Below are 25,847 nucleotides of genomic sequence, written 5' to 3'. Positions count from 1 at the left end.
AGAACTCTACCCACAACCCCAACATGGCTCCTACAGATCAATAATGCTGCACTGTGAGGGCACTTTAATTATTTTGTCTCTCTCTCTCTCTCTCTCTCTCTCTCTCTCTCTCTCTCTCTCTCTCTCTTTTCTATCTATGCCTAAACAAAACACTGAAAAACAATAGTGAATTTGAAAGATTCTGGCGTACAAATAAAATTGCCTCCTAGAAAAGCCGGAAAACTCTGAGACAGATGGCGTCCAGGTTGTGCATGTGCCGCTTGCTACATTCAAGCAGCCCTTGCTGCAGCCCTCAGCATCACAGACCACTAACATCATAAATAACATTTTACCGTATAAGGAGGGAATGTGGCAGCACAATCTGCAGAGCAACATTAACACACTTGGTTTGCTGAAGCCAACTCAAACCTCTGTGGGCCATGACTCTGTCACTGGACACCTCTTACCATCTTAGGGTATTTGTCTGCAAATGGGGATGATAATCCTTGCCTCATTGTTTTGCTAAGGAAAAATGATACCAAGTGAGTAAATGATAACTTATTAGTGGATATCTTTGCTCCATGTCTGACCCTTGGAGAACATTTAATAAGTGGTGGCCATGAATGGTCTTATATTGTATTAAAATTGTATTAAAACAGTTGCAGAAATAATATAAGTAATGCTCATACACTGACTCCCAGGATCCCCAGGTGCTGTGGTTTAGCACAGGTACTTTTTCATTCTGTGTCTATGTGGCTGGTATCATCATCTTTTCCTGCTCTCGTTGACACAGTGGCACTTTTCCTCTGTATACTCCAATGTGTATTTGAATAAGCACCTTCTTCTTCAGAATGGTGCTGTTAGGGATTAGATAGGAGGTTCCCCCCAGAGGTTCATGTGTGAGACAATGCAAGAAGGTTCACAAGTAAAACGATTGGATTATGAGAGCTGTGACCTCAGCAGTGCATGAATCCACCGATGTGGTTTAACAGGGCAGGAACTGAAGGCAGGCGGGGTGGGTCACTGGGAGTGTGCCTTTGGGGTTTATATCTTGTCCAGGGTGAGGGGAGTTCTGGCAGCTTCCTGTGGCCATATCTGAGCAGCTTTCCTCCGACACACTCTTGCACCATGAAGTTTCTGTCACACTTCAGGCGAGAGCTGTGGAGTCGGACGTCTACAGATGGAAACTTCTGAAACCATGAACCAAAACAAACTGTTCGTCCAGTACGTTGTTCTTGTCAGGTCCTTTGTCACAGTGATGAAAAGCTGACTAAAATGAATATAATTATCAAAATTAGGAAATTGATCTTGGTATGGAGTTGCCCTCTAACTCACAGAAATTACTGGAATTTGACAGGGGACCCTCTAGCATTCTTCACAGCATTTTTTCCACTTTCTCCTGGCTTCGGATGCAAACCAGGTTCCCACACTGAACTCCATGTGAAGACTCTTCAGGTCCTTCCTTCTGGAACACTTTCCAAGTCTTGCTTTACTTGCTGCTCCCGACCCTGGCATTTCTGAAGGCAGAGAGCATTCTATACTTAGAAACTCTCTTTTGCAGTTTGTTTGATGCTTCCTCATGGAGATCTTCAACCATTTTAATACCATTACCAACTTAAGCAGCAGCTGAACCACGACATCACCAAAACCATCCCAGATATGCTCCTGTTGAGGGTCTTTCCTCTGCAGATAGCTTCACAACTTCCTGGGATATCTATTACTCCTTTATTTCATCACATTGCTATATTATTTTGAGGTGCTAAGGATTGCACCCAAGGCCTTGCACATGTGAAGCAAGTGCTCTTCCACTAAGCAACACCCCATTGCTCTTAATTTATTTTGACACAGGTTCTCAACAAGTTTCCCAGTCTGGCTTCAAAATGGCAATCCTTGTGACTCAACTTCCTGGTGACTGGGATTATAGCTGAGTGCCACCACACCCAGTACTCACTTTTATTTGATATACTCATCCTTCTCCTCAGTATATACCTAAAGGACTTAAAGACACAGCCTCATCAATATTTATAGAAGCTGGAATTACAATAACTAAGCTAAGCTATGGAACTAAACTAACCTAGGTGCCCTTCAATAGAAGAATGGCTAAATAAAATGTGGTACATGTACATAGTGGGATATTATTAAGTCATAAGAAAGAATGACTTTTGAGTTAAATGGGTGGATCTGGAGATTATCACACTAAGTGAAATAGCCAATCCCCCCAAACCAAAGGCCAAATGCTCTCTCTGACATGTGGATGCTAATACATGATAAGTGGTGGGAAGGAAGAAGAGAAGGTCAGTGGTGTAGACAAAGGGGAATGAAGGGGAGGGAGGGAGAATGAGAATAGGAAAGACAGAAACTTTCCAATGTTCATATATGAATACGCTACAGTGGAATTCCACATCAGGTACAACCACAAGAATGAGATCCTAATTAAAATACGTTACACTCCATGAGTTTCTCATATGTCAAAATACACTCTACTGTCATGTATATCTAAAAAGAACAAGTAAAAAAATAATCATCCTTCTGTCTAATTTCTAACAGTTCATTTAAATTCATCTCCAAGGCCGGCATCCTGCCACGCATAAGCTGTCTGTCTCCGAATCTGCAGTTAGACTGAGGACTTCTCGGGACCATTAGAGCAGCTATTGATTTGTTCTTCAAGAGTCCATTCATCCTCTTTGTTAAAACAAATATAAACTCATCGCATAATGAAGCTTTGAGATTTCTCACCATGTTCAATACATGGAGCAATTTATCATTTTCTGGCTAACACTGGATTGCCTTGGAGTAACAGCTGATCTCTGTCCACGCTTACACTCCCAGTATTCACCACCGAAGATCCCTGTCCACCAGTTTCACTCCCTTATGCCACCTTCTCTCTCACCTCAGCATCAGCTCATTTCGTCTCTGACCCTTGGCACAGTGTGAAGCCTCTGTCCAACTGCAGTTGTGTCTTTTCTGAAGGAAGAGTCCTCAAGTATCGGGACCCTACTTTACATCAGTTTCCCCCAGATTCACGCACCATGCCATGTACTTGTGAATTCTTTATGTAACATCCCATTTACTTGTTTTTTATCATCTGAGTTTTATGAATCTTAGGGAACAATGGCCATGTTTTTGTCCCCCAGGACAATAGTGTGTGTCTAATTAGAAAGCAAGCACCTGGGCACCCCTCCTTCCCAGCACTGTGAACGAGGAGACAAATAACTTGCACCTTGTGATGCAGTTCACACGTGTGCAAGAACTCAGGCGCAAGTGCCAGGCTTGGTTTCACTTCACTGGATAGAGTGCCACACGGAGCACAGTCACTATTTCCAGGGCCCTCCTGTTGCCCCTCAGCACACTGTCACCTGCCAGGTCGGGGGCTGTGTGGCCTTCATGCCTACAGTGATGGCCTGAGGGCCTGTTCTAATGGCCCCTGCATCACTAGCTGCATTTCCTCATGAGATACACCTCTCAGCCTCAGTACGGAGACTGAGCAGCACACTCTCACCAGCCTCCAGTTTCCTTAAACTGATCTCCATAAATCTTGCATTATTTCTCTAGTCACCTCCTCTACTTGTCTCTGGTGACCCAAGAGCACGTTTCTCGCCAGGAGATGCACTGACCATGCCGGTCTCCAGCTCCGGCTGCGCTGCGGTCCCTGGATCTCCTCCCCCGAGAGCAACCAGGGGTCCCTGAGAGGATCAGAATCTACTTCAGTTTTCTTGCTAAATGCAAGGTAAGAAAACAAGGTGCAATCATGAAGACAAAGATTCATAAACATCTTCTTGTAAGTGTTAAGAACTAAAATTATGCAACTAAATCAGGAATCTCCCGGACAGGTCTGTGTTGCCTCCAGAGATATTTTAACAGAAAATACATTTTAAATTGATAAATAGACTCACCCCTTCAGGCTACACTACAAGAGAGAGACTAAATCCTGAAGTCCACACATTACCTCATTAACGATAAAACACAGGGATTGTAGATTTTAGGGGGAAAGAGGCCTATCTATCTTTTCTGAGTATACCCTAGCACTTGGGGTTTTGTCAGCCATTGTTCACATACTCCACAGATTTCACTGAGCAAGGAAATATACAGAACTGCAATGTGTGAGCAATAAATATGATACATGCTTACTGTTTAGTCCCAAAATGTGCCTGTTAGATTATTTAATTAATGCACCAAGCAAAGTGTGCATTTGTAGATTAAATTACATTAGGAAAATATGTGCATCATTAAACAGAATTTCTCCTTCATAGGACAGAATTTAGTGATCTTAATGCCACTCCAAAATCTAAGAGCATCCCAGCTCCCTGACTCTGCAGGCATCAACTGCCCTCACGTGTGGGTATTACTTTCTAGTCAACAGCAGGTGTCGGGATCGCTCCCTACAGGTGGCCACGGAGTGCTCTGTCCCTCCCAGGTTCCTCCCCATTTCACAGCGCAACATCGGAGCACCACAGCGTGCGGTGAGGATGACTCTGGTCATCCTACCCACATGAGAACAGGGGAGAACACCACAACTGTAGCTTTGCATAAAACAGCGCAAGGGTTCGGCTTGTTCTTCAATCTTAGGGCACTTAGAATATGTTTGACAGAGTTACGTCCCATTGTTAGGAATTCTTTAAAAATTTGTCTGGCTTGGCGGCTCCATTACACACACACACACACACAGACGCCTCTTCAGCAGCATCCAGGTGCAGTGAGTGGAAACAGTGGTGGCAAGATGAAGGGATGGGGAAGATTCTCAGATGACAGTCTGCATGATGTTGAAGGGTAAGAGGTGTTTTCCATCTTATGCAGGCATGGAGTGCCCTACTAAATCTTTTCCTACAGCTGTTTTAGAACATACAAGAAGCATTATTATAACTAACGCACTTCACTTTTCAAAAATAACATTTTGTTCTCATGCCTTGAGCAACTATCAAGCCCACACTCTGTGACACACTCACAGTTTAGTAGACTATGTCCATGGTACCTACATTCTTGATAGTAGATGGCTTGGAGGCTGCACTGCACTAAGAATACAGAGATAAGAAGAATTTATTAAAAAGATTAATTTTTAAGTTAATATTCATAAAATATATATCACTCCAGAAATTCCTTGAGACCCCTTACATGCACGATTTGGTCTTTAAAAGAAGCTTGCAGTTTCTTCTGAACTTAATATCACAGTTACTCTGGGTTATTATTATTTGAGATGGACTTGCCAATATTTATGATTTGCTTTTCTTAATGTCCTAGTTGAACTGCCAAGTCAATTAAAATTCTCCAATCAAGATATTCACAGATCTACCTGACACTTAGTTTAATATAAAAGAGTTAAGAAGCTTCATTAATCTATACATACCTTGTCAATACACTTAGAACAAGCAGTCATAAGTCACTAAAGTTGTGCCAAGCAGAGGTGACTAGGCTCCTTAGGAGAAGGTGGGACCTGAGTCCTGCACTGCTGGTGTTTCCCCTCCCTGCAGTCACTCAAGGTTGGTCTTGGCCCTAAACCTACAGTGGATCTACCTTCCTCAAAGAAGTTCCTGGCAGGATCTAGGTCTCCTTCAGAAGAGCACGTTCACTCAGAAAGTCCTGGATGTAATTCTGAGCTTCCCACTCCCTTGGCAGCTGCCCCTGTATGTCATGGTGCTGACCAGACTCAGGAGTACCTCATCTGCAAGTGGACAGGTAATCCTGTGACCTTGTGTGGCTGTACAGATAAAGGGGTGACATTACAGTGAGCACTTGACATCCTGGGGGGTTCCTAATGTATGGCACACAGTCTGGGCTGAGCCAAACTCAAGGCCAAGGTCAGACTGCATCAGAAGGAGTCGGGCTTTTCTTGGCAAGAAGTTTCATTTTCAGAATTCGGCAGATAAGTTGGAGGACATAACTGTGTCTGTTCTTCTGTCCAGTTCTGTGATCTAGACCAGAGGTTCTGGGAAAAGGCTACAAGAAGAGATGAAAGTACCCTTCTCCTAGAAGAGTCTGGGGCACCCGAGTCAGAAGACCTGCTACTTCAGAGCTGCTAAGGACGCACCACGTAGAGCTGATGGCTTCTGCACAGAATGCACTGCCTCTGGCCAAGGGAACACTGGAGCAAAGCTGTGCCCATGGTCCCTGGAGGCCTCGCAGCTTGGAAAGCCCTCTACCGTGTCATCAAGTCACCCCATGCAATACCCAAGGGGCAGCAGCAGGCCCAGAGAGGCTCAGAAAGAGCACAGACCAGGATAGGAACTGGACGGGAGTCACTACAGCAGGTTTGACCCCCTCAAATCAGCATGCATTTTCGCTTCCAGGTTGGAAATGAAACCCTTTCTTTCTAGTGAGCTCTGACAAGTGATTCCCATGCATGTTGGCTGTCCATGGTTTAAACTGGGTCTATGTAGTTTCCATTCCTCTCCAGCTGCCACTCTGGCACAATCAAAAATATTGCCATGCCTTTGGCAGAGGGAAGGTCTTAGCCTCTGCAGAATGTACGAATGGACTGACTGGCGGGTCAGAGCACCAGTGTACCGAATGCTCAGGTTGGGGATCAGTGGATCCAGGCAGGAGCTTGCCAAGCAGCCCTGGGTCTGCAGGATGCATCAGGAGTCCCGACTCAAGACCACAGTGTGGAAGTTCAGCCTCAGCCACCTGGGGAAGCTCCTACCTAGCAATTTCCTCTTCTCTCTTAAGTACAGGAAGAAAAGACAGGTTGAGCTCTAAAACAATCACTTTAATATGAGTGACTTCCGGCTTTCTAATTGTTCCAGTTGGCAGAAAACAAAAGTAATCCAATTGATCATTTATGTAGCAGGCTGCATAATTGTGTTGTGTTTTGTAGCCTCTGACCAGAGAGACTTGGGCTGTTAACGGGATGAGACACATCTTCATGAAAATCATCACTCAAAATTTATTTTGTGTTGGACGAAAATGTTTGATTGTCATAAAACAAACTTGGGAAGCCCTCTAGAAACCCTAATTCACTTTGAGTAACAATCATTCACTTTTCTCTGCTTACTCAAAGTGACTTGATGTTAATTGGTATCATTCTCCAGTTGTCCTTCCAAAGCGTGACAAAAGATAATTGTGGATACTTTGGGGTAAGCCTCTTAAATTAGAAAAAAATAAGCTTTATAGAAAAATTTTACAATAAATCCAGCTTTACCACCTATAAGTTTACAAGGTTATAAATTAACAACTAGCAGAATGCATTATTAAATATACCTACTCAGGGTGGTTTCAATGACTGGATAAGAATGATGATGTATGTTTCAAATATTGCTTAAATCAGACAAGTACCTTAATGTTATTTAAAATAATTTACCTTTAAAGTATTATAAATCATTGTGTGTGTGTGTGTGTGTGTGTGTTGGTTGGGGGGTGTTTACTGGGGATGGAACCCATGGCCTCTTGCATGTGAAGCAACTTCTCTACCACTGAGATATGTACCTAGTCCTTAAAAATATTTTAAAATGATTGCTTAACTCAAATTGCATTTGGATATTCTTAAATTCTAAATCAGTAAATTTTATATATTTATTCCAAGAGTACACGAAATGGCATGCATTCTTTCCTTGTAAGTCATCATTTTGGTTTAATTTGTTTCAGAGAATTCAACTCAATTCTTACACATATGCAGTCTCTGAGATATATGTCAATTGATTAATGAACAAGTTAGGGGCAGAGAGGGACGGGGAGGATGAGGTTATACTGTGCACAGATATCAGGATGGCAATAGTTCTTTTGTTTATCTTTAGACAAGTACCTACATTCTTCTTCGCATCCATGTGGGAAAACTTTGGGGAGTAAGATTTGCATTAGAAATTTCCCCATTTTTCTTTGACATCACAACCCAAGAAGCCTAATTAGCCAAGCTAATTCATCTGTGTTTCATTGTTCAACAACTCCTTCGAATCAGGCTGTGCTTATCTGCCAGTGTTTGGTAGAAGAAGAAAGAAGAGGAGGAGGGTGAGGGAGAGGAGGACGAGAGAAAAAATAATCTGCTAACAGATGGAAGAGAAGCCAGTACATTCCATACTACACAATTGTATAATGCAATTTTCCAGCTTCTGAAGTACTGAATGTGTTATGATTTAGTGTACAACAGTTTACCTTTCCAAAAATACAGGAATGGTTTAACTAGATTTTTAAATATTGCAAAAAAAAGTGAGTAACATCTGTTCTTCAATCTTTTTTTTATTTATGGCCAGTGGCTAGGTTCTCAACAGGAATATAGTTTTGCTATTATTTATTTGTTTGTTTGAAGAACACTCATTCATTCATGCACCAAAATTTTAGTGTTTACCATTCCTTGGAAGGCTTCTAAGCCCAGACAGCCACGTGGGGACAAGTACAGTCTACCTTGGGTTCCAGAAGCAGCTCACACGGGGTAGAGAGCTTCACAGAGCCCCAACAAGTTCCAGGCCAGGAAAGGATAGAAGCTTTGGAAAGGGTATTGGTGGGGGCAAAGGTCTGCTTGCAGCTGGGGGGCTGAGACCAACCCACTCTCTTCTGGCTTTACCTTGTGTTAGCCTTCCAGTCGGAGGCCACTTCAGACAAATCCCCTTACAGCAGGATTCTGTCCCTCCCGGGGTCACCGTCCTCATCAGCAGTGCCATCCTCACCCCCCATCTCCATCTCCATCTCCATCGTTTTCACCTTCCACGAAGTTATCAGCTCTGTTTTTCCCTGGGCTCGTTCTCACTCTATGTGGATTCCTGTGACTATGGACCATGTAAATTGACCACATAGGGCAGAGTTCTAACTTCCAAACACAGAACCAGACTTGATCGATTACAGAACGATATAAATGGTTTAAATTCTCAAGTCCTGGAGAACCAGAAGTAGGGAGTGTGACACCACACAGCCCAAGTCCTGTTGCAGAGCCAACCCTCCGAGGACGGTGCTTCCAATACCAGGGACACAGGTGCTTCTGCTGCAAATGTCAGAGAGGCCATGGTCTCCTGGGCCTTGCCCAGGAAATATTTGTTGATTATTCTCCTCTAATTATTTTGGTTTCTCAGAAGCATGGCCTTTTGAGATGGAAGAAAATACATCTTATAGTACAGAATGCTTGGGCACCAAACATTTAAATGTTTTTCCTAAGGCATAAAATCTGTGGATCCCAAATTTCATTTCTTTATGTTTTCTACATGCCGCATTACATAAGGAAATTTTCTAACAATAAGCAAATAATCAAACATAAAAGATTGAACAAGAAGGCAGAGGAGGGGTGATTTACTCTTTCTCCTGAGCTAGGACATCCATTGGGTACTGGGATTCCTGGTTTGGGAGCCTCTACACTCAGACTGGTACTACTGCAGTGCTTTGGGGACAGTGGCTCACACTGGACCTGAAAAATAATCCAAATTTTATCAAATGTGCCCACCATCAATATCATGTCTTTGTGCTATAGCTGTGTGTCTATGCTTTGGGGAGTTGTGTCATTAATAGACTGCAGAGATGAGACAGAACCACAACCCAGGGCACACCAGTCCCAGTACGTGCAGGTAACTCTGAGATCTTCCTGAAGATCTTCTAGAACACTGTTATTCAAAAGTTGGTGAAGATGGGACCTGGAGAAATATGTTCATTGCACCCAAATATTGCAGAAAATGAGTGGTGATCCATGAATAAAACTTGGATCTCTTAGTACAGCATTTCCATATGCTGAAATTCATCTTCAACGTATTGCATACTTCTTGAGAGAAAATACTAATATAATCACATGAAATAAAATGCCAAGAGCAACTTGGTTGCTTCTGCTGTTTCCACAGTGAGAGTCTAAGTCACCCCCTGCTCTTACAGATGATTTGCTGGTGGTTTGAGCTGGAGGTTGGGCGGGGAGGTTGGGGAAGGCACCTGAGGTGGCTAAATATATGTGTCACTTTGCTGGGCTGGTACCCACATAACCAGTGACATTGTTTCTGGGGGTGTCTAAGGGTGTGTTCAGAAAAGATTGGGGTTTGAACAGGTAGCCTGAGAAAAAAGGTGCCCTTTCCAGAGTCAGTACCACGATCCAACCCAGAGGCTCAAGTAGAACCTGCAGAACTAGAGGGCAGAGTGGGCACAAACCTTCTTCTCCTGAGCTGGGGCATCCATTCTCTCCTGACCCTGGACATTGGCACTACTGCCTTCTGAGGTTCCAGACTCAGACTGGGAGGACTCCAGTGCTTTGGGGCCAATGGACTTGCACTGGCACCAAATCTCTGGCTCTCTTGCGTCTGTAGCCTGAAGCTAGCAGACTGCTGGGCTTCTCAAATAAAGCTCTCTGTCTATATTTACATATGCTATGGTTCTGTTTCTCCGTGGAGCCACCCCCCCCCCCATGGAGGAGGCATCCCTGGGAGGAGACCACAGGAGCACATGCAGGTGGGCAGAGGGCAGGGTGTGTCTGAAATCTGCCAAGTGAGGAAGAGGTGGCCCGAGAGCTTTTGACTCCCCACATCTGTGCACAGGGCACCATCCTGCTAAGGAGAAATGCTTCAGCTGCTTAAGTATCTCATGCCCCACCAAAACAAAGGGACCAAACAAACAATGACAATGACATAAGGCAACTGACAAAATGAAACAGGGCAGTAAGAGGAAGAAATGTCAGGGAGGGGAAATGAGATGGACCAAGATGAAGGAAGAGCTGCACTGGTGAGCACTCCTGTCCCCCGGGGCTTCCTAGGTCCAGAGCTAAGGGGGGAGACAGGGTCAGACGTGGAGCCGAGGCGTCCTCCGGCAGCGAGGCACAGGGTCCATGAATCACCAGGTCCCGCAGCTGGGAAAGGCTGCTGCTCATCAGGACAGAAATTTCTCCTCTGGGTCTTATCAGGGCCATAAAGACCATGGACTTTATGCTCAGCACTAAATCAACGTATAAACAGCAACAATGAGACAAGATCAAGAAAGCGGCCAGTCCTTCACTTTTTTTTTAAACTTTATTTCATTTATTTATTTTTATGTGGTGCTCAGGATCCAGCCAGTGCCTCTTGCTTACTAAGCCACCACCCGGCCCCGTCCTTTCACTTTTAATGCTCACCAATGGTAAACTATTAAATTAAAAACTGAAATTTTTTACTGTAACTAACTTTTATACTAGAGACAGGGGTGGTAACGGTTGGAAATAGACTGATATTGAGAGAAACGGGAAAGAGTTGGAGTCAAGAGGAGCTAGTGTATGTTGGCTGAGGGAGTAGAGGAGCCAGAGGGGCAAGCTGAAGACCCTCCCCAAGTTTCTTTCTGTAAAGAGGAATGAAGAAGACACTGTTAAGCAGGCTAAGGAGCACCAGGAAGATGATCGATGGTTTTTGGAGTTGGGGTAAGTAGAGAAATTGGGTGAAATATTTGGTCTTGAAATGTTGAATTTGAAAAGCCAGTAGGATTTTAAAGCCGACATGATCAAATCTGCAGGCTACTAGAGGATGCCTTTGGAACTGGCAAAGAAACTGCTAGAGAAGACAAAGCCCAAGGTGGACTGAGAGGGGACGGAAATCGAGGTGGGTCTTCTGCAAGGTTGACAACAGGGGACCAGGTGGAGACGTGGGGATGTGGAGCACTGATGAGGACAGGTCATCCAAGGACTGGTCTGGTGATTTTCTTTCAAAAACATTGCAAATAAGAAATCAAAATAAGGGCTGTAATTATATTCTACACACTCAGAAAGATGCCGCTTACTCCAAGAATGAGTATATTTTATATTTCTTTTAGTGATTTAAAATTTTATTTTTTACATTTCATTTTTAAGTGATCTGAAATGCTTTCTTAAGATGGTATGAAGTAAAGTTAGAATTTGTGCTTTTTATTTAATATAAACAATTTCCTCAAGTTCTAGTATTCCCCCCTAAACCTCAGGGGGGGCTTCCAAGACCATCAGCGGATGCCTAAAACCACCAATGTTACTAATCTCTGCATAGACTATGATTTTTTCCTACACATACATACCTATAATAAAATTTAATTTATAAATTAAGAACGATCAGCTATTAATACCAATAACTAAAGATAAAATAGAACAATTATAATAATATGCTCTAATAAAATTGCTAGCCTCACTACTTTGGAGCCATTATTAAGTAAAATAGGGTCTGAGGCAGCTTCCAAGTAATCAACAGGTAGGTAGCATATACAACATGGATACTCTAGGATGAGTCACATCCTGGGCAGGGTGAATAAAAATTAAGTGAAATTTCATCATGCTGCTTAGAATGGCATGCCAAATAAAACTTCCAGTTGTTTATTTTAAAAATTTATCATTTAATATTTTGAGAACACAGTTGGCCATGAGTGACTGGAACATTGAAAGTGTAGTCACAGACAAAGGAAGACTACCGTATTTGACTGTCCTTGCTTTCTCCCTGCTCTGCTTCCATCTGATGGCACACACACACACACACACACACACACACACGTATGTGCCCTCTGTTCCTCCAGTGGCCAGAGCCATTCATTTTTAACTTGTCATTTTTATATTGGCTAGAAACATATTTTTATACAGAAGCATAGAAACAATTTCCTTAAAAATATAGTTAGAGAGTCTTCATTGAGCACAGGGCAAGTCCCCTCAGGGAAAAGAAAGGCAGAAGAGGACGAGCTACATGGCTTCAGCAGCACTGCTTCCGCCTCCTGACACCTCTCACCACTAATGTCACGTTTTTGTCACACAGCATTTTAATTCGTGGGGGGGTGGTGGTGGTGGTGGTATTTTATGTTATTTCATTATTTTGTGTCATTATTCAAATGTTCTAAGTGTTGAATGCCTTTGACAAACTTTTTTTTTTTTAATCATTTGTCCCTAAATACTCAGCTAAGTTCCTGTTGCCTAAGAGTAAGGATGGTCTCCTACTCCACAAGAGCGCTCCTGTCAAAATCAGTTGACACACATTGAAACACTTTCGTCTAATGTTGCAAATTTGACAAATGTCCCAGTGAGGTCCTTGATAACCTCCCCCCCGTTCTAACTGGGATTCCATCCCAGGATTACATATTCTCTTAGCTGCCAGGATCTCTTTAGGCTTCTTTGACTCCTTAACATCTTCTCAGCTTTACTTGGTCTTTCATGATATTGACATATGAATGACAAACTTTTTACAGAAACAAACCTTTTACACAAGGTTCCTCATTGGGGCTTGCCTGATAGTTCCTCGTGATGAGATTCGGGTGATTTCTCTAGAATCATGTTGAATGATTCCACTGTCTCTGTTCTGATTGGCAAGGTTATTCTGATACTCTGCCTGAGATTTCCAAATGCAGTTTCTCCTCCCTCCACTTCCTATAACAGGCAGGGAGGGCCCTTGCTAGCTTCCTCCTCACCCATCTTGTCACTCTCTGACTTCCTGCCTATTCCTTTGTCCTCTTTGTGTATGTGAAACACTCACAGCCCTGGCGCATGGCAAGATGTTTTGCCTTGTCTCTTCCAGCAAAGCCTATGTGGGTCCCTTTTCAGGGCTCGTTTTTATGTGTTTAGGTAAAAATCTCTTTCCCTGCTGACTGTTCACTCTCACAAACAACATATTGGTAGCACTTAATATTTTAGCTTGTGAATTGGTTATTTATGAACTGACTTCCTTTCTTTTAAAGACATCTTCTTAGGTTTCCCATTATAGATGCACAAAACTATGGGCAAGAAGGAGCCCATTTTATAACCCTGGGCTTTAAGCATTTTTAGCAAAGTTGTGTCCATAGTACCTAAATATGGCTGCCTAACGGACTATGAGAAATTGACAAGGAGACACTGCTGTTTCAAATGGCCTTGAACGGCCTTGACATAACAGGGAAGAAAATACCACCTTTCACTGCAGGGCCCACAGCTCAGTGTGTTGTGCGTTCTCACGTCTGGCTTCAAAGGCCTCAGCCATGGGATTAGGATATGTTGGCACAGACTGAGCCTTCACTGTCATTCTGCAGCACATGCTACTCTGAAGGAGTCCTTATGCTAGCATCTGTGCACTTTTATTTCTAAGAGAAATGACAGTCAGAGGCGTATTTGTAATGTGTGTATGCTACCCTTACCTGCCACTCAATTCCCGGCGCTGAGTGTCCTGGAAGATAGGAGACTCTACCTCAGCAGGCCCTGCTTTCATGCCGCCCCACCCTGGCTTCCTGCACTCTCTACGTATCCCAGCACAGCTACAGCACCAGAGTTTGTGATGATATCTGATATAAACTCAAAGTGCCCATTTTATTCTGCTCTAAAAATATCAATTGGTAATTGTAATGGATGGTTGTGGACCTTTAAGGCAAAACCTGCCCCTCTAGTGTCCCCAGGTATTGGCGTATAAGTGCCAACCTCAGAATCTTACAATGCCAGACAATGCTCTTTGTTTCCAAGGCCAACCACTCATTCTTTGGCTCGCCTTGGACTATCTACCATACATCAGTTTACAAGCATCACTAAATGTGGCCCCTTCCCCCCGAGAGTTCTGTGCGACCATCCGAGGAAGCTGGGTGCTATGAGTGATAAAATGACCTTCCAGCCAGCCAGAGCCTTCCTAGCTTCCATTTCTAGTTTCTTCTCCATTCTGATTCAAAACTGCCAAAGCCTACTTTTTAACTTGAGGAGCTCACTCCTTAGAACTCCAACCAGTTGGACATTTGAACTCAGTTGAAAAGGATTCTTCAAACAGGTTAATAAGGTGAGTGACGATATGTTGGATGACTTTTAATAACTGCTCACCGCAGTCAGATCAAAAAATATCCACAGAGCACAGAGTTTAAGGCACACTATTTGATATTCAAAGATGGAAATAAAGGAATGAGATATAGCTCTTGCCTTCAGGAAACTGCAGCCTGTGCAGAAGATGGCAACTCTTGAGAAATCACAGCTGTTCGTTAAAATCACAAGCCCCAGGTCAAGATCACCTCTCCCAGACCCATGGGCTTAAAGACAGTCCAGATGGCACTGATCATCCTCAACAAACAGGATCAGGTGTGCAGATGCCTCCTGCTGAAAGCTGGTTCCAGAACCATCCGCGCCAGTGTCAGCAGACAGCTTCTCAGAAGAGCAAAATCTCAGGCCTCGGCCGAGAACTTAGAATCAGAATCTGCATTGTAACGTGTTTCTCAAGTGATCTGGGTACACATTAATATTGGAGACGCGCTGGTATAGCAATTTTATTCTTCCATTTGCATTTCAAATATGACATAAACGCCAAAGTTGATTTCATCTGAGAGGAGATTGCACTTTAGACTGCAACATATTATTTATTTATTCCTATGAAGCCCTAGTGTCCTTTAGCTCTGTCCCTTTTTGCTGAATGTCTTTGAAGACAGAGCAGCTAAATAGCCCTATGCAGTCACAAGGGAATCAAAAGAAAACATTACCATTCTGGTCACTGGTGGCAGCAGCAGCTGTTATGTAATTCTGTTATAAGGCTATTTCCTGCTACTGGAGGGTTTGAAATAACATTTACTTGTATAATTTTAATTCTATTTAGTTTATCCATCCGGGGCCAAATAAAAAGCATAAATTAATCCACTATGAATATGTCAGGCAGATAACCATTTAAGAATATGAGAGAATTAAATGTTGTTTACAAATACTTTATCATCTTACAGAAATACCTTTCTGAAGACCTGTACCCATTCAGTGTCTGTCTGACATTTGGCCTGTTATTGTTCAGAAGGACAATCTTTTCTGAACTTTCACAATCCTCAGGGTGCGTTGGAATACAGGAGCTGTCAGGACAGACGGCCTGGAAAGAAGGAGCTGTTGGGGGAATGGGGACGCCCCATTCTACAAGAGCTTGGGGACGGGGACTTCCTCTCTCTGCAATCTGAGGATTCCTTCTGAAGTTCCAATATGCCTGTCATCAATCCCAAGGCCTTTTGAGCTCTAGAATTTTGTTTTTCTGTGACTTTGTTTTCCTATGACTTTGAGGGCTTTGGAAACCTGTACTTAGAACACAGAGCAGCACTCGTGCATGAACGCTGTGGGTTTTGGAGGAGTCAGACAGAGATACCACGCAGTCCCTTTTCTCTAGTTGGGAAGCTGAGTAAATGTCACCTTCCAGGGTCTTAATTGACTGGAGACCCATCCTGGTGAAGACCAGAGCACACCCCACAGCAGGGCGGGTTCGCCCACTTGCTCCTCCTCATCCCCAGGGTCCAGGCACCTCATCCTTGGAACTTCCTTCCTGGAGGAGAAACCCTGCTTCCCTTTAAGTTAAATATGCACATGGAGAGCCTGGCTGCCTCCTGAACACTGCAAAATCCAACTGCTGGGCCCTCTGCACCTCTTTCCTCCCTCTGTCTGGGTCTGAAGGGACCTGGAGCTGGTTTTGCTGTTGGGTTGGGGCAGGGAGACAGCAACAGGAGCGTTGCCTTATGGTTTGCTTCCCAGATGCTGGCCAGCTCGCAGCAGCGGGGACTCCTTGCACCTAAGACAGAGGTGTTAGGATTCTGAGCCCCAGTCTCCCCACAGAGGGAAGGCTGTGGCAAGGTTTAGAAGGGAAAGTTGGGGGCCACAGGTGAGCACTTACCACGAGAACTTCCCAGTCTTCCCTAAACTAAAGGAATCTCACGGATACTTTTTATTATGCACACAAGCTAAATGTAATTTAAAAGTTCACACTGACCAGCCCAACTAAACACGAACGCAAATGCCTACCATAGATATTTTCTTTGGTTTTCATATGTCATATCTAAGCCAGGGAAAACCAGGAAGTTGAAACTGGTTATAATGAGAGAAAAAAAATGTGACAGAAAATGTGTCATATGATGAATTAAGAGAACAACTGGAGGGCTAGCATTGTGGCTCAGAGGTAGAGCGCTTGCCCGCCATCCGTGAGGCACTGGGTTTGATCCTCAGCACCAAGTATACTGTGTCCACCTATAACTAAAAAATAAATATGTGTTTTTAAAGAGCACAATTGGAAAAGGAAGGGGCAGAAATAAAATGAAGGAAATAGAATTAAGGAAAAGATACAGACAAATCGTGGAACTGTGAAATACAAGCTGGAGAGGGTACAGGTAGCAGCAAAGGATGGGTAGAGAAATGGAAAAGTGGGAAATGAGCAATAGCTGGAAAACAGACAAGTCAAAGGCAAAGGAAAAAGAGAACCAAAGACAAGCAATATAAAATGGAAACAGTGTCACATAAGAACAGGAAATAGAAGTCCCAAAGCTCCCCAGAGAAAAGGACCAAAGATAGACATTACCAAAGTTTAGGGGTAGAATACAGGAACTGCAGGAATGAAAGAAATGAATATGCCCCAAGACAGCAGGCCCCGGTCAAAACAAAATAAAATAGAAGCCCTCAATAAAATGCACCCTGAGGTTAGGACACCACCTTTCCTGGCCTGACTCAGTCATAATCCACTCGGACTCCAGTGCACATTCCCAGGAGGCCCCAGTTTCCCATCTGTAAAACAAGACAGCCACTGTGAGTCTAAATAATGTGCGCCTGCACGTGTGCATGCATGTGCTTTGCATGAGTACGTATGTGCATGTGTACATGTGTGTGCATGCACCTATACATAAATGTGTGTGCATGTGTGTGCATGTGTGTGCCAGTATGAGGAGAGCATCTGCTTTAGTTTCTTCCCTGTAACATAACCTCTTGAGGCTCAGAGCTTTCTCCCTAATCTGACTGTCCTTGAAATTTATGAGACTATACTTATTTATGCTGACCAGATTTTAATTTCTCTATGAAAATTTGCAATGATTTCACTGACAGCTTCTATCATTCTCTCACAGGAAAGCATTTGGATCATCAAAATTTCTCTTTGGAACAAAAAATGTTCTTAGTCCCCAAAGGAACCGAGTATATGACTCAGGCCTAGGTTTTCAATTAAAGATGATTCTGTCTTTCCAGATAAAGAACGCATTATGGCCATAGCTTGTCATTGACCCCTGAGAGGCCATCATTCAGGGAAGCGATGACAGGAGAACTTTCCTAGCAGCGCTAAGCCAAGAAGCCCCCTTCTCTCACCTGAATCACTATAAACACATTCAGACACAGTGACAGGGAGGGTGTTATGAAGGGCATTTCAAAAAGATATTCCCCATTGTACAGGCAATTTATTGACGATAAATCATCGGGATTTATCGACGGCTTGGGCAGAGCACATTCCAGGGGATTTTCCCCATATGCTGCAGATTTCTGCCATAACAAAATACGAGCATAAACAGCTATCTTGGCAGAGGCAGGCTCGGGAGCTTTCCTGGTACAGGAGCATCTCTGTACTTTAAAGACTGCACTGGGGTCAAATGCAGGAAAGCAAAGGTCATTGGGGCATTGGCAGAGGCCACCAGGAGCACCCAGCACTGGAAAGGTTCACGGGCAGGAGCTACTTCAGAACATGCCACCAACCAAGCAGTCAAACAGAACGCCGGGAAAGCAGGACCAGGCCACCGTAGCTGGTCTCGCCGACCTCACCAGAGGGATGAACACTGACACCCCACCACCGTGACTGTCTCAGAGGCTGCTCTCACGCGGTGGCTTCGTTCACGGCACAAGTCTGCCAATCCTTTCTAACATGACTTCTGCTATATTTTCTCCAATTCCAAATTGAGTAGAAAACTCAGTCTGTGGTTTGCTCTATGGGTTGATGTCAGACTTCCCTTTAGGTTTTCTCCTGTGATTTCTTTAAGAGTGTTACTAACACACACAAACGACAAAGATTAAATACCTAGTGTAGGAAGCAAAATAAATTTATAATCCTGAGATAACTATCTTTGACAATGCAATGTACATTCTTCCAGTTTCATCTATATATATATTAACATATTGTTAATTTTTTAAAAAAAAAGTCAGTTATTCGTAAAAGTAGAAAGGGGTTCTCTATGTAGTATGTGCATATATAAACATTGCAATACCTTCTTCCCCATGCTCACCAAGATACATTAGATATATTTTTGATTTATAGCAAATTTTAAATCAGTGAACTTATAAAAATCTTAGCTAGCATTAACACTAAATTCAGTATCTTTATAAAAAAATAAAATCCATTAAAATTCAAAGTAATTTTGAGTTAGACATTAAGTTCAGCAAACACAGTTTCATTTACTTGTCTACTCAAGATTATATCCAACTTTATGTTTTGTTAATTTTATTTTTAAATAATTAATAAACACACAGAAGTTTTCAAACAACTCTACAGGAAAATCATCTATATATTATCTTGGACAACTAAGAAAAATATGAAAGTCAAGAAATTGACATTCTTAAAATGATAGAATTTGCTAAGATTCTCCATTGCCTGTGCATGCTTCTATGCATGGTGGTAGTTGTGGGTGGGAACATTTGTAGCTCTACACCAGGTTATTACATAATGTGTGTGGCACAATTTTGAACAACTAAAGCAGCATCAACAGGCCTCTCTCTCAATTACCCTATCATAGCCCAAACCTCGCATCCTTGTTTGGAACTCCTGCCAATCACAAAGTTGCTCTCCACCACTGTGATGACCTCAGATGCAGATTGTTACATAAACAGAGTCACACAGTCATATCCTTTTGAAACTGGCTTGTTTAAACCTATATCAATTTTGAAGATCATCCAAGTCCTTGTGTGTTATAGATAGCTTGTTCTTTCCTATTTCTGACAAGTTTTCCTTGAAGTTATAGGTATACCCTAGGGCATTCACTTACTGAAGGACATTTGGGTACTTTCCAGTTTGGGGCAAATACAAATAAAGCTGCTGTGAACATTCATGTACAAATTCATATATAAAATAAGTCTTTATTAGCTGATGTAAGTTCTGGAGAGTGCAGTTGCTGGGATGTAAGACGAGTCCACTTTCAGTTGTAAAAGATACCCAGGTGTCCTCGGGGCAGTGGTATCTTCCACTCTATATCCCCATTAGCAAGACAGGAGTGATTCAGATTTCTATGTCCTCTTCAACAAGGATGCTATTGCCATTTCTTATGTTGGTCATTTTGACAGGTGCAGAGCTTTGATATGGTTGTAATGGAATTTTCTCTACTGGTTTATGAAGCTGCACATCTTTTTAAGCATCTGCCATCTGTACATGCTCTTGGGTAAAATGACTCTGTGTGTGTTGCACACATTTTCAAATTCAATTTTTTTTAAGGTTCAGTTTTCAGAGTTCTTTTTGTGTTCTAGACACAAGGCCGTTGTTAATTCTACAATTTGAAAATAGTTTCTCCTAGTCAGTAATTTTCTTTTTAATTTTTTAATATTAATTTATGCATTGGAACCCAGGATATCATTCACACTAGGCAAGTATTCTACCACTGAGTTGCATACCCAGCCCTCTTTCTATCTTTTAAATGGTCTTTTGCAGAAAATATACATACATATATATTTTTGCAGAATATATTTAGATATATACATATTTATTTTTTTTCATGGACATAATATCTTCAGTTTATTTATTTATTTTTATGTGGTACTGAGGACCAAACCCAGTGCCTCCTGCATGCTAGACAGCGCTCTACCACTGAGCTACAGCCCTAGCCCCTGTATTTTTATTTTGAAGTATTTTTTTGAATGTTTCTCTGCTGATCATGTTTGCAGCATCTGTTCTATTTGCCTCTATTTAGGTCACAATGATCACCACTCTGCCAGGTGTGCAAACCCTACAGCTGTCCAAACCCCCAACACTGCTTTGATTCCACCTTCTATAAAATCTCCATGTCACTGTCAGCCCCTGGAACACCAGGCTGAGGACGAGGGTCTGGTCGCCTGGATGGAACCACGTGGACTTAAGTGCTTTCCTGGCTGGTTCTGAGGAGGGAGGCTACACCTGCACTGCCTGATCCCCACAGCCAGGCTTCTGGCTGGCACTCCAGCAATAGACTCACTTGCCATCTCTAGAAAGGCATTTTGTGGCCCTTGTCCTGAGACCCTTGGTGCTCTCTGTGTGGATAATCATGTCATCTACAAGCTACAGTTGGTACTGTTTCATGCCCTCCTTTCCAGTCCCACGCCTTCCAATTCTCTTTGCTCCTTCTTGCTCTTCTCCCTGCCTAAAGCGCTGATTGGATCTGCCAATTCTATACCAGAGATGATGGCAGTGTACATCTTTGCCTCTCCCTGACCTCAGAGGCTTAGCCTGAATCTTGCCCCACTAGGTAGGATGTCGCCGTGAATGCTCCTTACAGAGGTGAGGGAGGTCTCCTGTATTCCTTGCATGCTGACAGTTTTTAATAATAAGCAAGCACTGAATTTTTAAAATGCCTTTTTGGTGTAAATTGATGTGATCATGATTTTTCTTCTTTAATCTGTTGATATGGTGCATTTCAAGATTGGTGTTCAGATATCAGAATGACCCAGCATACCTGAAATAAATCTCATTTGATTCATTTTTATTTTTAAAAGCAAAAAATGTTCATTACCATGTATGTAAGATATTTTAAAAATAATTAATTTATTACACAGAAGAAATAATTAGTACTTAATATTAAGTTTGTGTTTAATATCAAGTCATGGACACTTGCATTATAATCAGAGCCATACACATATTAAAACAAATGCTGACAACTACGTCTTTTGGATATGTTTTTGTGGGAATTGTTCATTTCTTGTCTTAAACATCGATGCTTGTAAATGTGCATTCACATTAAATTTTGCCATCTATCATTGCTGTAATTTTAGGGTTGTGTTGCTGTAATGCATAGGGACTAAAATTTGAAAATCTCTTAGTTTCTTGTTAAAGTTTAAGGTGAGGGAATGTCTCATGTTGCTCATGATATACCCTTTTCAATTATAGCTGAGCTGAAGCTACAAAAGTGACCCTTGGAGGATAGAGGATGGGGAGTAGTTGTCTAAAAGACCAAGGCAAGATTAGAGGGTGGGAATTTCAACCCCACCCTGAACCTCGCAGGAAGGGAGAAGGCCTTTGAGACAGACTTAATTGCAATTGACCAATGGTGAAATCAATCATGACTACGTAATGACACTTCCCTAAAACCTCTGAATAACCAGGTTTGAAGATCTTCGGGCTCAGTGAGCACCATGAGGTGCTAGGTGGGTGATGTACCCTGAGGGGGCATGGAGGCTCCCCAAACTGTTCCCTATACCTTGCCCCAGGTTTCTCTTCCATTCAGTTGTTTCTGAGTTATGTCTTTTATAACAAACTAGTACTAGTGAGATCCTCTGAGTTCTTTGAGCCATTATAGCAAATTATGGAAGCTGAATAAGGGGTCTTGGGGATACAATTTGCAGCTGGTCAGCTGGAAATATAACTCAAAACCTAGGACTTTCAGACAACGGGTGTCTGAAATAGGACAGCACTGTGGAACACAGTGTGTGCTGTGCACCAACTCCAGATAGCGTCAGAAGTAAACTGTAGGACACCCAGTTGTGCAGGCAGAGTATTGGGTAATTGCTTAGTGTGGGGGGAAAAGGATATTCAATGTTAGAGTAGCTCTGTGTGAGTAGAAGAGGAGGAGCTTTTTTTCTTTAACCGCCCTTTTTAAATCCAAGATGTTCCAAATCATTGATTTGTAGAAATCATATTTTGAAACTTATATTTAGCACATTACAACCAATTATCAATGCCTCTAAGGTATCTTAACATTTCTTCTGTCAATATAAATAGCACATTTTATTTGTATCCTGAAATAGTGCACAACAAACTTTATTCACATTAAAATGATAATTTAAAACTGATACAATTGGCATATCTTGCAGAAACACTTTCAACTGATGCTACTGACATTACATTTACGGGAAGCAGTCTCCCAGGGCTCTGTTCCATACATGCATGATTTGAGAAGGCACTGACTCCCTTTGATTGTGGGCTATCCGCCCAAGAATACTTGTGTAATTAACAACCTTGGAAGACAGAGTATCGCTCCATGGAACCAAGGGCAGGAGCATTCTTAATGAAGACCCATTATAAAAGATTTGGTTTCCCTAAGCTCAGGCTCCTTCTTCCAAAAGGGAACTTACCAGAGGTGCATGAGTGTCACCTGGTCCTCTCTGTGTTGCTTTGTGGGTTTGGGACTCAGCATACTAACACAAAAATGAGATACTCCAGCTGCTGCTGAGCTGTGAGAAACCTCCCTTTGCTCTGATATAGGATTCTCATTATTTCCACCAACATTCCTGAAACTATGGTGGGCAGGGTTTAACTCACCAGTTTGCAAGCAGGGTAGTCTAAGCCCTGCATTGTTTTGACAGATATATGATAGTTAGCCATACTTTGAGTGCAATAATTAGTAAATAGAATCTTCATGATGACAGACAAATGGCATTATTGAATTCCCTAGAAAATGGAAATTCATGTAACAGTGTATCTATGTCTGAGAACTAAATTCATCATTCACTTTGATTTTAATTTTTCTATTTTTAAAAATAATTCACACAAGAAATACTTTTCTCCTAAAGCATATGTCAAATCATGTCACTTCCTTCCTCAAAACATGCCAGTGACTTCCCCATCCCACTCAGTGCAATTCAAAGTTTCATAAGCCTATGAGACCCTTTGGGATATGTTCCTGAAATTATAAGGAGTCAGCATCCCTGGGCATGCTACAAACACACTGCCCCCTGAGCTGGACTTCACACACACAACATACACCTGCTGAGGGCCTGTGTTTCCCTTCTCTTCAACACATGCCCAATTTTTCTGTCCAGGACCCCAGTATTGCTCTAGACCCCATGACCACTGCAGGAAATGAGCCACAGAAGTACTCCTGAAATAGAATTGCCACGGAGGTGAAGAAGCAGAGCAAACAATTTTAATATTTTCCTAACGTGTTTCTGCCCTTATTCAATTTGTTTTTATTTGGTGCACTTTGGTGTAGATCTCTGTTAGGCTGTGACCTAATTTTGGATTTCCTTGCACTGCTTAATTTTGCCAGGGTATTGGAAAAGAAAAAAAACTGGCCCCGGGAGTCAGCACACTGCAGTACCTGGCAATAGCCTTTCCTCTCTGTGTCAATAGCTCCAGGTACAAGACCTCAGCCTCTAGTTGTTCCTGTATCCTGGTGTGGAAATGTGTCCAAGTTCCAGGCAGTGAGGGCTGAGAACTTGCAGGTGACATCACAGAATGACGATGTTGGGGCTCAGAAAGCAGTACCACAGAGGGCAGTTCTCAGAACCCGCTTCTCCTGCAGCCCCCCTGCCCTCCTGTCATTCACCCTTCATTCTCCCCCGAGGAAAGGCATAGAGATGACAACCCCTCTCCTTCAGAGCAGCCATAAAGCCCAATTACATCCCTCTAACTTTCTTGGCTTTTCTTCAGGTGAGTTGTCCACAAATTCTCTGGCCTACCTTGTTTGACAGGAGGTCTCAAGACCCCCATTCTAAGGTGCCCGCCCCACGTTTCAGAGGAAGGACTGCTGCATGGATTGGTTGGGGAGAACGGGGCGTTTCCGGCGGCTTTGCTGGGTTTCTCACCCTCCACTGCTATTTGATCAAACCCTTTATGTCCAATCATATTCCTACCCAGCTGTCCATGACTCACTGAATCTAAGCATGAAAACTGGATGTCCCCTGGGTCTCTGGGTCTTCATCTGAGGCTCCATGCCATGTGAAGAAATGATAGGATGCACATGTATGTCTTTTCCTCCCATCCACCTGCCCGTTGGGGGTTCATCTCTGGGAAACACCAGAGAGGGAGGGAATTTCCCTTAACCCATGACATACTCAGAGAACCTGAGCTAGTCCTTCATCCTCTTCTCCTTCCCACTGCAGTGGAGACACAGGTGACTCCTTAGAAAGGCAGACCCCCTGTACCTGTTACACATTTAGGTGAAACAAATGTCTATCCTGCTTAAGCCAGGGTTATTTGGGGGGCTCTGTTTTGGGAAACAACGTATGATCCTGAGTGATAAGGTGCCTGAAGAGATGTGGTTGAATGGACAAATGTGACGGCCCAGTCACTCTCTGGGCCTTGTGCTAGGCCAATTCATTGGATCCCTTTCCATTGACCTCCAAGGGTGCTTTTCTCATGGATCCTATGTTTGACTATTGCCTGTTTCTTCCCTCCCTGCCCTAACTAGAATATAAGCTCCAGAGAGCAGAGGCCCACTTAGATGGCTGGAATATTCCTAGCACTAGAAAACAGGCTCTCGGGAAATGTGGAGTAAGTGCATGAGTGAATGCTTCACCTGAGGTTTGCAAGTGATCTTGTGCTATGGATGTACAGTGAAAGACTTATTGACACCAAGACCATCACTTCTACATTAAAAACATTCACTGGAAATCATGCTTTGCTTTTTTTTTTTAATGCTAAGTAAGGCTCACTGATAAAGCCTAGTGACTTGTTGGTAGCAAATCAAAGCCCCACAGCCATGAAAGGCTCCATGGTCCTATTATTCTGCAGACCTCTGGTTGATTCCACAGCTTGAAACTCCTAAAGGACCAGCTGATCCTTCCATCTGCATATCAGTGAACAGTCTTCCTTTAGCAAAGATGTTCTCTTTGAATTACAAATGGAAACTTGACTCCAAGAGCAAGGGAATTTGGAAAAGAAAGTGCCTACAGTCTAGATCAGGCACCTGAGCTCTCTGGACCACAATCTGTGTGCTTGCAGTACCTGGTAGGGATACTCTGAGAATACTGTCCTCTGCTAACAAGCTCCTGAGAACATGCCATAAATTTTTTCCTTGAGGCTTGGTAAGGAAGTGTAACTCTTCATTGTGTCAGAACAGGGATCATAATTGAGACCTAAGTGGACAAGCCCACTGTGAAATTCTATTTTGTCCTAACAATGTAAAACTGAGATAATAATACAGGCACCGATAAGTCATTTTTTAATACAACTGAGCCTTAGGACCTTGGTAAATATTTCACATTATCAAAATTAGTGGAATATTGGGGGGAAATATAGCAAAATCTTGACCTCTGAGGGACATCAATGCATCTGATAGAATGTACCCACTGCATTTAAATGCGCCACTGTACCACTGTCATCATCGTCGTCATCGTCGTCGTTGTCGTCGTCGTCGTCCTCCTCCTCCTCCTCCTCCTCCTCCTCCTCCTCCTCCTCTTCCTCCTCCTC

The 25,847-nt window shown here is 42.9% G+C and overlaps 1 protein-coding gene across 3 annotated transcripts in view; it reads right to left on the bottom strand.

The window, feature by feature from the left end:
- The window catches only part of Nalf1 (NALCN channel auxiliary factor 1), a 566,094-nt gene that overhangs the window by 284,125 nt on the left and 256,122 nt on the right, over positions 1-25,847 (bottom strand). The window lies entirely within an intron of this gene.

Source organism: Marmota marmota, unplaced genomic scaffold (genome assembly GCF_001458135.2).
Source record: "Marmota marmota marmota unplaced genomic scaffold, marMar, whole genome shotgun sequence".
Taxonomy (NCBI): domain Eukaryota; kingdom Metazoa; phylum Chordata; class Mammalia; order Rodentia; family Sciuridae; genus Marmota; species Marmota marmota.
The sequence above is the reverse complement of the archived record's forward strand: the minus strand, read 5'-3'. Positions and strand labels throughout refer to the sequence as shown.